Source organism: Diceros bicornis, chromosome 9 (assembly GCF_020826845.1).
Source record: "Diceros bicornis minor isolate mBicDic1 chromosome 9, mDicBic1.mat.cur, whole genome shotgun sequence".
In the NCBI taxonomy this organism is placed as follows: domain Eukaryota; kingdom Metazoa; phylum Chordata; class Mammalia; order Perissodactyla; family Rhinocerotidae; genus Diceros; species Diceros bicornis.
The window spans coordinates 19,135,770-19,144,234 of NC_080748.1; positions in this window are offsets into that span (position 1 = coordinate 19,135,770).

Sequence of the window (8,465 nt, forward strand, 5' to 3'; positions counted from 1 at the left end):
AGTGTTCAAAAACAACACCTTGATTTTCAAAGGTCTCTTACCTCAATGTAACCCTGCCTTCAATAGTGAGCAGAGCACTCTAGTCACCCCTTGCTCATCCTTCTAGTACATCAAAACCATGCCTAAACATCTACAATTTGTGAGACAATTCATATTAATACTCTTTTTTATTGCAACAGAGCTCACTGACCCCTTAGTCGTGTCTGACTGTCCAGAGACCTCATCAAACCACTGTTAAGTACTGACCACTTTTCTTTGTCTTAGATCAGATCCATTCTGAGGGATGGTGTTGCCACCCTGAACACTGTAGGGAGATATTGTCATCAGGCATTTATCAAATAAATGAGTAAGTCCCTTGTCACTAGATGTAGCAAACAGATATAGTTCCTGCCCTCACGAAGCTTACAAGCTAGTGAAGAAGATAGATACCCACAAAAAGAAATAGCCAAACAATATGTATAATTACAATTGCAATTAGTGCTATAAAGAGAATAAAATGGTGAAATGATGGACAACAAGGGAAGCTCATGATATGGTGGTCAGAGAAGGCCTTTTTGATGAGATTATATGTAAGTTTTGAAGTGTGTTAGGATGAGTATTCTCTTAAATGGAAAAGCATGTACAAAGGCCCTGTGGCAAGAAAGGTCTCAGCTCGTGTGAACAGAAAAGTCAGAGTGCTGGCGTGCAGCACCTGAAGTTGGAGAGGTGGGCAGGGCCTGGTAGGTTACAGTAGGAGTTTGGGTTTTATTCTGAGTGCAGTGGGAATCTATTCAAAGATTTTAAGCAGAGAAGTTAAATAATTGAATTTAAGAAAGATTACTCTAGCTGCTTTGTGGAAAATAGACCAGAGATGGGCAAAAAATCCTCTTCAGATCCACCCTGGGTGGGGCATGGGAGTGGGTGGAAAATTGTTCTCTCTGCTGCAAATATCTGCTCCTCTTCTAGCCATGGAAACGGTCTTAGCTTAGAATGAGTGTTACCACACAAATCCCTCCTCCACCGTTTCTACCGCACACTCACCTCCCTCCCTCCCTCTCTCTCTCACACATACACACACAGATACACACTCACCTTCTCAGAGTATTTGGCCCTTGTGTAAAGTCTTTCAATCATTTTCAGCCCATGTAACTCTTACTCCAGTATTTTTAATATGATGTGTGACTAATGTTCCAATAAAATTCTAATACTTCAGTAAAGCTGAAGCATTTACAATTTTGCTTCTTTGAAAATTCCATTCCCAAAAAAGCTATCATTCTTTTTTTTTTTAAAGCTATCATTTTTACGCACTATATGGCTTACTCCTTATGATTCTAGCTTCTTGTGAATAGTTGAGATTTTTGGACAGTTTCTCCTCAGTTATCCGCCTGCCCTGTTTAACTCACTCTGTATCCACAGAACACAGGATTTGGATTCAAACAGAGCTTGGTTCAAATCCCTAAGCCCTCAGTATTACTTCTATGACCTTAGGCAACCTCTCTGAGCCTCCAGGATCTTAGTAACCTGAAGAGAATAGTAACTTCCTTACAGGTTGTGAGGATAAAGTAGAAATTTTATGTAAACTGTCTAAATCCACATTGCTGAATACATGGTGAGTAATAGTATCTATGCGATTATCAAGCAAACATCATTTAGACCTTCTGGCTTCTGAAGGTTCAAATTTTCCCATTTTTTCTGCCTACCATTTATTCTTCATCTTTATGAACTTAATCCCTCCTCGATTCTTCTTTTTTTCACACCCCTAACTTAATCTCTCAGGTATTTGGCCCTAGCTGTTCTGACGCCGTTTTCTCACTTCCTCCTCTTCCTTATGTAATTCTCCCCACAGCCTCAGCAAAGACATGCGGGGAGACCTCATGCAGCTGCTTTCCTCAGCAGTCCTTCTGCTTATTCCGGCCTAGCCCTTTCCCAAGGATGGCGGGTGTTGGGACCAGAGCCCCTCATCATAATGCAAGCAATAATGATAGACAGATCGGGCCGGGCCCGTGGCTTAGCGGTTGGGTGCACGTGCTCCGCTGCTGGCGGCCCGGGTTCGGATCCTGGGCGTGCGCCGACGCGCTGCTTCTCCGGCCATGCTGAGGCCGCGTCCCACATACAGCAACTAGAGGGTTGTGCAACTATGACATACAACTATCTACTGGGGCTTTGGGGGAACAAAATAAATAAATAAAAATTATAAAAAAAAAAAATGATAGACAGATCAAGAACAGACTGCTGGTGAGCACCTCTGATTGATGAAGCAGAACGACTATGCTGGAAGGATTCGGAGTTACAGTCAAACTTGAAATCATCCTAGGAAAGTCGAGTTGGGGTGAGACAGTGCCTGGAGAAGTCAGGCAACAAACATCAAGGCCTCTGTCGATCGGTGCAGATCATCCAGAGTGGGCCCAAGTAGCCAGCATCTCTGGACTCCCGGTATGTGCTGTTCAGCTGCAAAGCATAGTGTTCATTCCCGAACTGTCTTCATTGCCTTATATTTAGATTAGTCCTTGCATTACTTATCTCTAGCATTCAAGAATGTAAACTTATTGAAGGGTTTTTGCACATTGCTACTCATGGATTATCACATTTCAAAAAACTAGTTTATAGTTTCTTGATAACAAAATCCACTCAACCCAAAAACGGTGGTAACTTTGATAATTCAGAAGCTAATTCAAGATCTCCCAGTGACCCAGGTTTATCATTATAAACATCATTTTTTCCTCTATGTGCATAAGTGCCAGTCCAGAGGGAGTTCTGGTTACTAAAATGCCAAATTCGTTTACTATAATATCAGTTGTAATAACATTAAAATCATCTAAACATACTTATTACAGTAATAAAAGCAAATTGGTTTAGCTCAAGACCATTACTCAAGAAGGAGTAATAATAATGATAAATAACATTAATCACCAACACTTCTATAGCTGTTATTTTGTATCAGATACTCTTCTAAGCACTTTACATGTTTACTCATAACACTCCGTGAAGTAGGTACTATTATTATTCCTGTTTTATACATGAGGAAACTGGGGAAGGTCACAAAGCTAGTGAGTGGCAGAATCAGAGCTCTAACCCAAAAAAATCAGGCTTTAAGTGCTGCAACTTAACTATTATGCTTTACTCCTCTCTTCCTTTCATTCAGAAATAGTCCTTTTTAATAGATATATTTGGGACAATGCTTACTCACAAAGGTAGGTTAATCTTCGATATCGGTCTTAGCAACATATTTTCAAGTACAATGTCTGACCGGGCAAGAGGAACAATAGAAAAAATAAACAAATGGGACTACATCAAACTAAAAAGCTTCTGCACAGCAAAGGAAACCAACAACAAAACGAAAAGACAACCTAACAATTGGGAGAAGGTATTTGCAAACCATACATCTGATAAGGGGTTAATATCCAAACTATATAAAGAACTCATACATCTCAACAACAAAAAAACTAACAACCCAATTAAAAAATGGGCAAAAGACCTGAACAGACATTTCTCCAAAGAACATATACAGATGGGCAACAGGCACATGAAAAGACGTTCAACATCATTAACTATCAGGGAAATGCAAATCAAAACTACAATGAGATATCACCTCACGCCCGTCAGAATGGCTATAATTAACAAGACAGGAAACAACAAGTGTTGGAGAGGATGTGGAGAGAAGGGAACTCTCATACACTGCTGGTGGGAGTGCAAACTGGTGCAGCCACTACAGAAAACAGTATGGAGATACCTCAAAAAATTAAGAACAGAACTACCATATGATTCCATTGCTGGGTATTTATCCAAAGAACATGAATGTACAAAGATACATGCACCACTATGTTCATTGCAGCATTATTCACAATAGCCAAGACTTGGAAGCAACCTATGTGCCCATCAAGGGATGAATGGATAAAGAAGATGTGGCATATATACACAATGGAATACTATTCAGCCATAAGAAATGATGAAATCCAGTCATTTGTGACAACATGGATGGACCTTGACGGTATTACAGTAAGCGAAATAAGTCGGAGGGAGAAAGTCAAATACCGTATGATCTCACTCATAAGTAGAAGATAAAAACAACAACAATCACATAGAGACAGAAACTGGATTGACGCTTATCAGAGGGGAGGGGAGAGGGAGGAGGGCAAAAGGGACGATTAGACATATGTGTGTGGTGATGGACTGTAATTAGTCTTTGGGTGGTGAACATGATGTAATCTATACAGAAATCAAAATATAATGATGTACACCTGAAATTTATATAATGTTATAAACCAATTTTTTAAAAAGGTAGGTTAAGTAATAAATATATAATCAAATATTAAACTTTGTAATATGTCCCAGGCCAGAATAAATATGAACTTGCCGAAAATGAAGAAAAGAGCATACACTATTGCACTCTTATCTAACTACGGACTCAGGTCCCACACAGCCTCCTTCCTCATTGACACGCCTGAGGCTGAAGCTGTGAATACTGGGCAAGAGCCCTGTTTCCAGAGTGTGGACATGAAGATGTCTCAGCTCCACAGACAGCCTGGGAGCATGGGGACACACACAGAAGATGCACACGGAACCCCTCCTTCGGGCAGATTCATTTCTGATAAATATTCATTGACCACCTACTATGTGCCAGGCATTGTTCTTTGCCCTTGGGATTCAACAGTAAGCAAAACAGACAAATATCCTTCAAGAAGTTTACATTCTGGTGGAGGAGACAGAAAATAACAAGATAAATAAGTAAAATATATAGTAGGTTGGATAATTTAAGTGCATAGGAGAATAAATCAAGTAGGGAAAGGGGAAGGAAAGAATTGAGTGTAACTGAAAGTTTAGATGAATGGAAAGGGAGACCTTTTTGAGAAGATGCTCTTTGAGTTGCAAAGAGCATCTTTTTTGTGCCCTCCTTCCCCCAAATGAAATTACACCCCAAAGAATGATCATCTGATGATTATGATGTAAAAATGGTTATGGAACCTCCGTTATTTCAATCAGTCAGAGTTAACCAACATAAAATCACAAATCAAAACACAGCTTTGTAAAATAAATCTGTGATATTTACCTGGAAAAATAAAAGAACAGAAAAATATGATTCCTCACACATTGAATTGACCTCTTCTTGCTCTGTCTTCCATCTACTCATGTGGTCTGCACGCTCTGCTTATCCACACAGAGGATATATGTATGAAAACAACTGGCTGGCAAGTTAAAAACTATATTAACCATTTGCTTTTGCTATCCAATTCCAAATGTTTTGGTGATTTTTTTCACTTAATAGAAGTGAATGCACATTTTGGTGTCATTACAACCCAGCCTCAGCTAAATGGCTAGAAGTGGGAACAAACTGCTCTTAGAACTGACTAGCTGTAAAATTTGCTCTAATGAAAGTAAGTAGAGGTACAGCAGACACACAGAGGAAGAAGCCTCTTCCCAATGGAAGACGCTTGAGCCAGCTGTTTGGCATGTGGTTGGGCACTGAAGAAGGCATTCCGGTAGCAACCTCAAGTCCAAAGGCACACAGCATTCCATGTCATTAGCACATCACGGACAGGCGGGAAGGCAGATCAGCACAGGACCACCCTCCAGAGTGTCTCGGCCCTCCACTCTCAGTGCAGCATCTTAATTCCTGGTGTTCTGGTGTCTGAACAGCACCTCAGAGCCTATAGCTCAATATCCTTTGCAATACTTTTACAGGGTAGAGGGAGGGAACCTGAAATCCAAGAGCCAAGACCAGTGGCCCTGCATGAGGAGGCCACTCCTCCTCTCCACCTTACCTCATGTACCTCCTTCTCTGAGGATCTGCGAGTGAGTTTACGGCTGGATCCCAGGAGGACAAAATTGCTAATTAGTGCTCTTCCAGGCACTGGTGGGAGATGGTCCCAGCCAGCCAGGACTTAAACCATCAGGCCTGGTATGCCACATGGTCGGGCATTATCATCTACCTGGGAATTGCTGCTGAGCCCTCATAAGCAGGAGAATGACATCATCATATGCTTTACAAGTTTATTTTAAAGTTGGAATAGTAATATATATATAAATGCTCTGCAAACTTTAAAGTCTTATTTTTTTTCCAGTTCTTGGGACATAGGATGGCTTAGTAATGTTTGTAGAATGAATGAGGGAGCAAAAGACAGACCAATCACGCAGGAACAAATTCCCTCCACTCCCAAGAGGACAGCATTAGAACCTAAACATATGAGGAGAACTGATCCACGAGGATTTCACACACACCCTCTGAAAAATGCACGGAAACAACTTGAATCAGTGGCTCTCTAAGGCTCTTTCCTTATTTGTCTATTTCATCATGGAAACTATAACGAGGATTCTTTCGCTTAGAAAAGTGAGTGGAAAGAAGTCAGATTGGAAGATATCTAACCCAGCGTGGATCACTGAGTTTTTGAATTGAGAAGTAGTTGAATAAAGCAGGGCATACCACACGCCATGAAAATGTTCATGGGGACATGAGGAAAGTAGTAATCAGCCAAAGAATCCAATAAACTGCTGAACAGGAAAAAGGGTCTTATTCAGTTCAGTAAACTGGCATCTTTGAGACTAACCTCTCTGTCTGTGCTAGTGCAGCTCTCAATCAGCTGTTCCATATAAATATTGAAGTATTTCAAGCTTATTTGTACTCTTTGCTTCAGTGGCCCTGCAGTCAATTTATCCTATACTGTTGACAATGCTGAATGAAATCCACAGTTCTGCCTGAATTCTTTTTCCCCTTTAGACATTTTACTGCCTCCTGGTTTGGGTTGCCTCCAACTTGTGAGAATAATGTTCCAGTACATCCTCTCCCCATTCCTTCTGATGCCGTCCTTCATTAACCCCAAAATTTCGTCTTCTTGAGGGATTCCATTGGCTTCTTCAACTTTTTCCGGGAACAAGCAGCCCTCATACTTAAGGTCTTGTCTACTCTGTGCTCAGAATCAGCAATACTTGCTGGCTTGTTCTTCTGCACCCTGGGCTACTTCAAACTGTCTTGATTTATAATCCCAGCAAAGTGAAGGTCCTAGAGACATTTATAGTCCAGTCTACAAATTTTCTGCATAAGATGTGATTTTCAATTACATTGCCATGAGAAAGAATTGAAGGAGGAAATTGATTTATGAAATCAATACACATGGTCCAATTATTTGTGACAGAGCTCACTATTTGATATAAATTTTTCAAAAAACATTTAGAATGATCAGATTTGCTTTGGTGATAGAATGACTTTTTCTTACTCCTAGTACTACCTCTGTTCCAAGATGTAACTAAAACATGCAGTAATATTTCACTCTAATCTTGATACCATTCTTTCTTTCTACATTAATGTCACATTCAGTATCTCAAATGTGACACAATAATTTAGTAAAGGAATGTCATCATATATGAAGAGCAGCATTGTGAGGGGTATTCATTTCCTTATAATACACTCTGTTATTCTCTGGATGGGCCTCCATGGTCCTAACTTAATTTGGGAGGGAGAGAGCAAGCAGGAAGGATGTCAAGACCTTGGGAACATGGCTCAGGAAGTGAGGAGACCAGTGTTGCTAGGAACAGGGAGAGCAGTTATGGAGGGAAATTATCTAGTCTATAAAGGCTGGTCCTTAGGAGGGCACTTGATTGAGCCACAACAATTGTCCAAAGCAGCAATGGGGATTACAGCTTTCACTCTCTCCCCCAGCTTGTCATCTAGATTTATGAAAGAGTTGCCTCCACCACTTCTGCTTCCATTCACTCCTCGACATACTGTAGTCTGGTTTCTGCTCACACACACACCCTTGAATGAAATCGCTGAGCTCTTTGATGGTCACCAACAAATTTTTCATCCTTAAATCCAAGGGACAAGTCTCAATCCTTCCCTTGTCTGAACTCCCTAAAGCATCTGACACACTGTTGAACATCTCCTCCTCAAAACTCTCTTCCCCTTGCTTTTAAGATCCCATACTCCCCTGGCATTCCTCTGGCCATTGCTTTCCAATCTCTTTCTCTGCATCTTTTTTCTTGACTTTCCTTTTAAATGTTAGTGTTCCTGAGATATTTGTCATTGGTCTTCTTTTCTTTTCATTCTACACATCACATCCACCTCCCACAGAGTTATTTCTGTCTTCCTGCTGATGACTCCCAGCCGACCTATAACCCAGCTACCTCTTGCCCCAAACTCAGCACATCCCAAACTAAATTCTTCATCTTCCTGCCCTCTGCCCCCGTACCTCTCCCTCTCTTGTATCTACCATGCTTGACTCCTCCCACTGCCTCACCTACATTCAGTCACAAAATCCTGACCATCAGACCTCCAAAGATCTCTTGAATTCACCCACTTCTCCCAAAAAGCATTGTTCTATTTCAGGCCACTTAGCTCCAATCCTTAACCAGTCTTCCAGCTTCCACTCTCATTTTCCTCCAATCCATTCTCCAATCTACAGCCACAGTAATCTTTAAAAACTGCAAATCTCATCCACCATTTCCCATCCTTCAGTGGCTTTCCATTGAACTCAGAATAAAGAGAAAATTTCTCC